The sequence below is a fragment of the Pteropus vampyrus genome, unplaced genomic scaffold (assembly GCF_000151845.1).
Source record: "Pteropus vampyrus isolate Shadow unplaced genomic scaffold, Pvam_2.0 Scaffold213, whole genome shotgun sequence".
In the NCBI taxonomy this organism is placed as follows: Eukaryota; Metazoa; Chordata; class Mammalia; order Chiroptera; family Pteropodidae; genus Pteropus; species Pteropus vampyrus.
In genome coordinates, this window is record NW_011888994.1 from 2,394,056 (window position 1) to 2,401,983 (window position 7,928).

At 42.1% G+C, this 7,928-nt stretch overlaps 1 pseudogene; it reads right to left on the bottom strand.

The window, feature by feature from the left end:
* Positions 1-202: 202 nt before the first annotated feature.
* Positions 203-320, bottom strand: LOC111747193 (annotated as a pseudogene).
* Between the last annotated feature and the right edge of the window lie 7,608 nt (positions 321-7,928).

A 7,928-nucleotide genomic window follows, 5' to 3' on the forward strand; every position in this document is an offset into this window, starting at 1 on the left:
TTATCCTTTCAGCCACTCTATCTTTTGGTTAGAGCACTTAATTCTTCTCCATTTAAGGTACTTATTGATAGGAATGTAGTTGTTACCATTCTTTATTCCTGTTTTTGATACATATTTTTTTCTTCTTAAAGAAGCCCCTCCAACATTTCCTGTAATACTGGCTTGGTGGAGATAAATTCCTTTAACTTATTATTTTTTTTAATGCCTACAACATTTGATATTCCTAGGTGGTCTCCACCCAAGTACTAACCAGGACTGACCCTGCTTAGCTTCCAAGATCAGACGAGATTGGGCACATTCAGGGTGGCATGGTCATAGACTAGCTTATTTTTGTCTAGGAAGCTCTTTATCTGTCCTTCAACTCTAAATGATAGCTTTGCTGGATAAATTATTCTTGTTTGTAGATCCTGGGTCTTCATCCTGTCGAATATTTTTTGCCAAGCCCTTCTGTCCTGCATAGTTTCTTTTGAGAAATCAGCTGCCAGTCTTATGGGTGTTCTCTTATAAGTAACTATCTGTTTTTCTCTTGCTGCTTTTAATATTCTTTCTTTGTATTTAACATTTGGCATTTTAATTATGATGTGTCTTGGTGTGGGCCTCTTTGGATACCTGATTTTGGGAATTCTCTGAGCTTCCTGGAGTTTTATGTCCATTTCCTTCACCAAATTAGGAAAGTTTTCTATCATTATTTCTTCAAACAGCTGTTCAACATCTTGATTTTCTTCAGTTACACCAATCAGACGGATATTTGGACCCTTAATAGTATCCCATATTCTCCTTAAATTATTCTTAAAGTCTTGGCATCTTATCTCTTGTTGTTCTGATTGCATGTCCTTGGCTTTCCCATCCTCTAGATAAGACATTTGATCCTTTTCTTTATTCACTTTGTTTGTTCCTTTGTTTATTCCACTTAATATACTTCTCATCTCAGATAATGTGTTCTTCATTTCAGACTGGTTCCTTTTTATAATTTCCATTTCCATTTTTTTATTTTTTTATCTCTTTATTGGAGTTCTCTACACTTCCCAAAAGTTCATTGAGCATCTTTATAACCAGTGTTTTGAACTCTGCATCTGTTAGATTATTTGACTCCATTATATCTGGATCTCTGCTCTGTTCTCTCATATTGTTTCTGCTTCTTTGTCTTCCCATTTTGGCTGCCTTTCCATGTCTGTTTCTATGTACTAAGCAAAGCTCCTAAGTCTCCTAGTCTTATTAGTGTGGATTTGTGAAGTAGGTGTCCAGTGGCACAGTCCTGAGAGGGGTTCAGCTGCAGGCCAAACGTAGCCCAAGCCTCTACCTCTCTGGTGCCACCTGTTAAGATTCAGCAAGCAATCCACAGATGCTGTGCTTATAGTTGCCTCAAAAGGCGACACCAGAAACCAAGGCCAGCTGCCTCCACTGTGAGCCTAGGAGCTGCTCAGCAAGGGGCATCTGACTCGTTGATAATACACCTGGATGTGGCTTAGGTAGGGCCATGAGTTGGGGGAGGCAGAGTTTCAGGGAATCCTCTGAGAGGAGAGACCTTTGTTATTCAGTTTGATGACATCAGGGCTATGGGGGAGGGCTCAACAGGGAACAATGGATACCGCCAGCACTTCTGTACAGAGCGAGTCTTGCCTTGGCCCTCACTCCAACAATGTCACCCTGTAAGTCCCTGGTGCACCCTGCACGCAGCCGAACGGGCACTGGTGCTCAGAGCGAGCAGGACCGTCACTGCATGTGGCCACTTTAAGAGGCGTCTGCCGGTGCCGCAGCCTCCATCTCACTCAGCCACTCAAGACCTGACAGCCCCGCGTCCTCACCCCATCCTACCTTCTGCCATTGCAGAGTGATTTCTTGTATTTCTCCTTCGTTGTATGGCTTGTTCATCAAGATCCCAGGCGATTTTTCCTTGCTGCTGCTCCTTGTTTCCGTCACAATCTTGATTTGGTCATCAGAGGGATGAACAGAGCCTCTATCATCTATGCCATTTTCTTTGCCTTTACTCTCTTTCTTAATGGCAAAACATTGTTCTTGGCATGCTTAAGCCTGACTACTATATTCTGATTATCTATAAACCATTTCAGGTATTTACAATTTAAAAGACAAAGTCTTTTAGGAACCTTCTTCCAGTTTAAAGTAAGAACAAGAAACCCCTGGGTCAATACACCAGTTTTTGGTGAAACATGTTCATATAGCTTTCCAGCTTTGTGGTTATTTATATCTGGCAAGAGATAAGACACAAGCACTGTGATATTGGAGAGCATGCCCCTTATTCTTGTTGAGTAACTGTTCGAACTGGGGGCTGACTTTAAACTCCAAAAATGTTGGCGTCTAAGTCCACACTATAGCTCTTCTCACTTTCAGTTTTTGGAGTTATGATGATTTCTCCTGTGATCTGAACTTACTAAGAAGAAATCCCTTTCTCCCGGGCCCATTGTGGGGGGCCTGCCCAGCAAAAGATGAAGTGTTTGACTTTTCTGTGTCCTGGCAGGTTTGTTCTTGGTTTTGTATTTCTTCAGCTAGATTTCTTCTTAAGATGGACTGTCAGACAACATCAGTGCCTGGAACATTGGCTTACTTGAAAAGCTTTGCCTTTTCTTCAAAAAACCATTTACCAGTTATAATCTTTAGCTGCCCGGGACACCAGCAGTGGGTCAGAGGCTTGTGTAGGATTCATTCTAAGAAAGTGTACATTATCTGGTGTCAGAACGAGGGCTGGAAAGGCAGCCATCATTGTGTAGGGATTGCTTCTTAACCATTTTGTGCTCGTGCTCAGTAAATATTTCTTGAATAAATAGCGACATAGAAATTAGGGACCAGAGCAAGAGCAAGCAACCCCTCAGACTCCTCTCTCTCCCTCAACCCAAATCCAGCCTCCTCCAAGAAACAGTGCCTTCCCCAATGCTAGCATTTTTATTTTTCAGAATTTCTAAAGCCACACTTTTTGCTTGATTATACCTTCTTTTATTTAACAAATATTTGTAGAGCACTGTGTTCCAGGCACCATTCTAAATACTACACATGTATGAACTCATTTAACCTTCACAGCAATCTCATAAGGTAGGTATTATTATTGTTATTAATTTTCAACTTACTGATGAGGAGACTGAGGCACAAAAGAGCTAAAAAACTTGGCCGAGGTCACACAGTTAGTGGGTACCAGAGTCAGGATTTAAACACAGGCAATTAAGCCTCAGGATCTGTCTGTTACCCACCGTTCCAGGCTGCCTGCGCCTTAGCCAGGGATTGATCGTGTGTTGCTGCGTGTCAGCCTGAACTCTTCAACTGTACTACGAGCTTCCTGATGGGTAGGACTACTACTCCTATTGCTTATGTCACATCCTCTCATCATTTTCATTCAATAAATATTTATTAAGCACCTCCTCTGTGTCTGGAATGATGTAGGTTCTAGGAATACAGCAATAAAGGAGACTGTCAGGAACCCTGCCTCATACAGCTTGCATTCTAATGAGGGGAAACACAATACCCAGGTAAACAAACCACCTAACCAATGGAGAAGATAATTAGAGATCATCACAAGTGTGATGAAGGGAATAAAAGAGAGTAATGGGATAAGGAGGGCTTGAAGCAGAAAACCCTCATTAGATGATGTGGTTGGTTCTCAGAGGGGCTCTTAGGTGAAGTTACATCTGCACTCAGTCTTGAGGAAAATCAGCCAGCGCTGTGAGGGCTTGAGGGAAGAGAGCGCCAGTCAGAGGGTCAGCAGGTGCAAAGGCCCTGAGGCAGAAACGGGCTTGGCAAATTTCAGAAAGAGAAAAGTGCCTGGAGAGTAACAGTCAAGTGGGAGAGGGGAAGGAAGCAGAGCTCAGATCATTCAGGTCTCAGAATTTGAATTCTTTGTGCCATATTGTGAGAAGTCGTGGGACATGGCACAGTGCTGAGTCCCTAGACAACATTAAATAACTCCCACACTTCCATACCTGTGTGCTCTCAACACACCCAGCTACCTGAACCACTGAGCACTGTCTCCAGAGTGCCCGGTGATTTTCCAGCTCCCAGCTCACCCCACCTGTGTCCCCACTGCTGACCTGGGGTCATATTTCCTGGATTTCAATCCCTGCTCTCCTGTTCAGTAATTGAATGACTTTGGGCAAATTATCGAGCCTAAGCTCCAGTTTTCTGACCTGAAAAAATGGGATCATAAAGTACATAACTCAGATCAGTGTGAGAGTTAAAAAAAATGAGTGCCACATGCTCATCACAGTGCTGGGAGGTAGGAAGCAGGCACGTAAGGCAGTTTTCATGTTGTGGTGTTATTTTTATTAATCTCGGTAGGAAATAAGCCCTGAAGTATAAACAGTGCCTCATAGAAAGTGTTGGAATCTCTGGCATTAACTCTACTGGTTTCTGGCTTTATAGCAGCAGATCAGTGAAAAGGGTCTGAAAAATAAATATTATAATCCAAAACATCTACTATTTCCCAAATAACAAGATCTCTACTATTTTTTTTTTCATGCAACATACCGGAAAGTTCTAACCTTATTCATTTAAATTCCCTCTCCAAGCGTGGCTCTGTTTTGTGTTAGCGTTTATACCAAGACAACATCAGAAGTGTGACCCTCTGATAGGGAATCCCTAACTGAAAATGTAGGGCACCATGACAAGAAACTCAATTCTTAGCCTGATGAAAAAAAGAACATTTAACTCAAGGAATGCAAGTCTAGGATTTCTGTTCAAATTTCCTGGGAAATAGAGTTTCATCAAAAGGCAACTACTTTTAAGCATTTTCTTTTCTGTGGTGCTTGCTCCAAGGATCCACTGAGAACCAAGCCCTGGCGCCATCTCCTGGCACTCTCCAAAACAGATGCTTAACACGAGGGGCTCCTCCCCATCCCTGAAGGAAATTAAGTTTAGGGGAAAAAACTGGTAATTTCATAGTAACTTCTGTGTCTTCCATCTCCTGTTAAATATTTGAATCAAGAAAAGCAGATGGTTATAGTCTTAGCTGCTGACATTTCTCACAAAGGACAGTCCCTGCTATGCCACCACTTCCTTTGTTCCGGTAAGAGCTTGTCACCCAATAGAGGTACCTAGAGATCAGAGGCAGCATATTTATTTTTAATGCTCCAGCCCTTGGCCCAACTCCTGTCAGTACATGCAGTCTTACAAGAGGATAGTCTTCTACTCAAATTTACATTCTCAAATACTTTCACTTGCTGGAACTACTTTACACACACACAAAATTATGCATGGAATGCACCTTCAAAGAATTGGGCTCCCAGCTCACTATAGAATCTCAAGTCTAAGTTCACCTCAGTACCCAGAATCTCGCAATAACAGTCATTTTGGGGTCTGTGCTCCATAGAGACGGAAAAGATGGTCACCCTTGTCATCACGGCTACTTTCACTTTCCAAGGCTTTGATGAAGATGGATAGCTTTCTGGCCTGGGTAGCTTCAGTAGTTCGTTTGTTTAGTTCCATACTCACCTTAAAGCTAGGCAATTTGGCATTAGCAGGCATAGAGTCTGAAAAGGCTCGGACAAATAAATCTTCAGGGCTGCTGACCAAGGAGTGAATTCTGCTCATTCCTCCAGGGAAATAAACAGGACAGTTTTGAAGATAAGAAAGTTACTGGCTGGGCTGGTTCCTCCCTTTTCTACTCAAGGATATATATTTACTTATTTAAAATGCATTGAGCCTGTTCTGCTCTCCAGATAATGTGATAAGCACTTTAGTAAGCTCCTCACTTAATCTCAACAACAACCCATGCAATTGGTACCATTTTTATTTCCACTTAACAGATATGAAAACAGGCTTAGAGAGACCTTAAATAACTTGCCCAAGATCTTGAAGCAAGTAAATGGTAGGGGCAGGATTCAAACTCATACATCCTGATTCCTCTTAACCAGTATCATAAAGTATTTTTCAGAGACCCAGGACTTGAGATTTCCCCAGACACTGCTCAAAACACTGTCACTCCTTATATATGCAGGATGAATGAAATGGGGTAAATCTCCATAAAGAAGGTGCTTTCCAAAGCCCTGCAGAGGTGTGTGGTGGGGAGAGGAGGAGGCATTCACCAGTCACCACCTAATCTTACTTCTTCTTCAACAGCACATATCCAATATAAATCCTCCCCACTTGTGTTCACACACTTGATGCAATTACTGAACCATCATCCTCATCCCCAGCCAGTTTTCTAGGACCCCGACAGTAATTTTCTCACACTCTCCGTGCCTGATGATTGGTTTTTCATGGTTATTTGCAAAAGCACAAATACAAATGCTATTAACTGGTAATAAAACTAGCCAGCCGTTTCTAAAACCCAGAGCTGGCAGTTGCTTTGTGGTCTTTGAGAAGCCTTGATTTGCCAGATCCCATGAAAGCAAATATTTCTATTTGATATTAAAATGCCAAGGGAGGCAACCTTGTCTTTTGCTCTTTCCAAAATGTATAGAACGATGAGGTCAGGTTGGGTCAGGAGTAGAGAGATAGTCTTTTAAGAATCATAGAAAGCTTTCAAGATTCCTGATTCCAGAAACCTCCCACCAGCCTCAACATATAGAATTCATATATTTTTTCAGATAATATTGCAAAAAAAAAAAAGTAGGAATTTAATAAATATTCATTAACCATCTCTTGGGTTCCTGACACTGTACTAGGCACTGTGAATACCAAAGAAAGGTCACCATATCTGCCTTCAAGGTGCTTATAAACTAGTTATGGAGGCATGACCCACACATGAAAAACTCAAGAATAAGACAAGGCAGGATACAGACAGGTATGAGATGGAAAGGTACAGATAGTAGGTACTATCATGCTTAGAAATGGAAATGGTCAGCCAGGTGGGGGCAGTCATAAGGGTAGCTCACCAGTTCTGCCGCTCACTAGCCCCTGATCCATGTACCTTGTGGCCTCAGTTATCAGATCTGTAAAATTGCAGAGCTCAGCCATTCATGCAACAAATTTGTTTTGCATGCCAACCATAAACCAGGCACTGTTTGTGGTGCTGATAATACAGTGTTGACCAAGATAATGACCTTGCCCTAGTGAATTTTTAGTCTAGTGAGGGAAAAGGAAAGGCAGACAATAAATAGATGAACAGAAAAATATATTACATTACAGATAGTGACAAGGACTATGAATAAAAGTAAATCAAAGTAAGGAGCTAGCAAGTGGTAGGGTTCTGTGTCCGGAAGGGTGGCACAGGGATCTCACTGATCAGATAACACTGGAGTGCAGATGTGGATGATGTAAGGGAGCAACCCAAACCGCCCTCTATGGAAAGAGCATTCCTGGAAGGAGGAACATCGAGGCCAAGCTCTGAGATAGGAATGATTTAAAATGTTTGAGGAACAGCATGGACACCAGTGTGGCTGGATCACCACAAGTGTTTGGGAAGTGATGAGAAATGAAGAATAGCCAGGAGCCTGATCATGAAGAGCCTAGTAAGCCAAGGTATGGAGTTCGTATGGGAAGCTCTGGAAGGCTTAACAATGTGTACCAGAATATCTAAACCATCTCATTTTAAGGAGTGTGACTTGAGCAGGATGGTCCTAAATGAGTAAGATCTAGAATGGAGGAATCCACATGCTAAATATTCAAACTCAGGATCATACAGGCTCCTTTGCAGTTAGGGAGCAATTTAGTTAGAGAAGTAACCAAACTAAAGGGGAAATATCAGATAGAAGTCTGGAGACCAAGGAGAGTCCTGGGCATTTCATGAACAAATTGGAAAATAGATGGTGCCTTTGACTCTCTTTAGGCAGCCAGTGCCCCGATGTCATCCTTCTTCTGTCCAAAGACTCCCAATGTGGTGCCCTATTAGGGCCACACAAGGTCTCAGCATCCTAAACACCAACGTGCCATTCAAAACTCACTAGTCCTGTGTTTCATGGACAACAGGTGGGTGCTAATGTTGAATAAATCCATGCACATTGGTTAATGCTTCTCACGTTTCCTACTTGCTATTTATTGTTTCC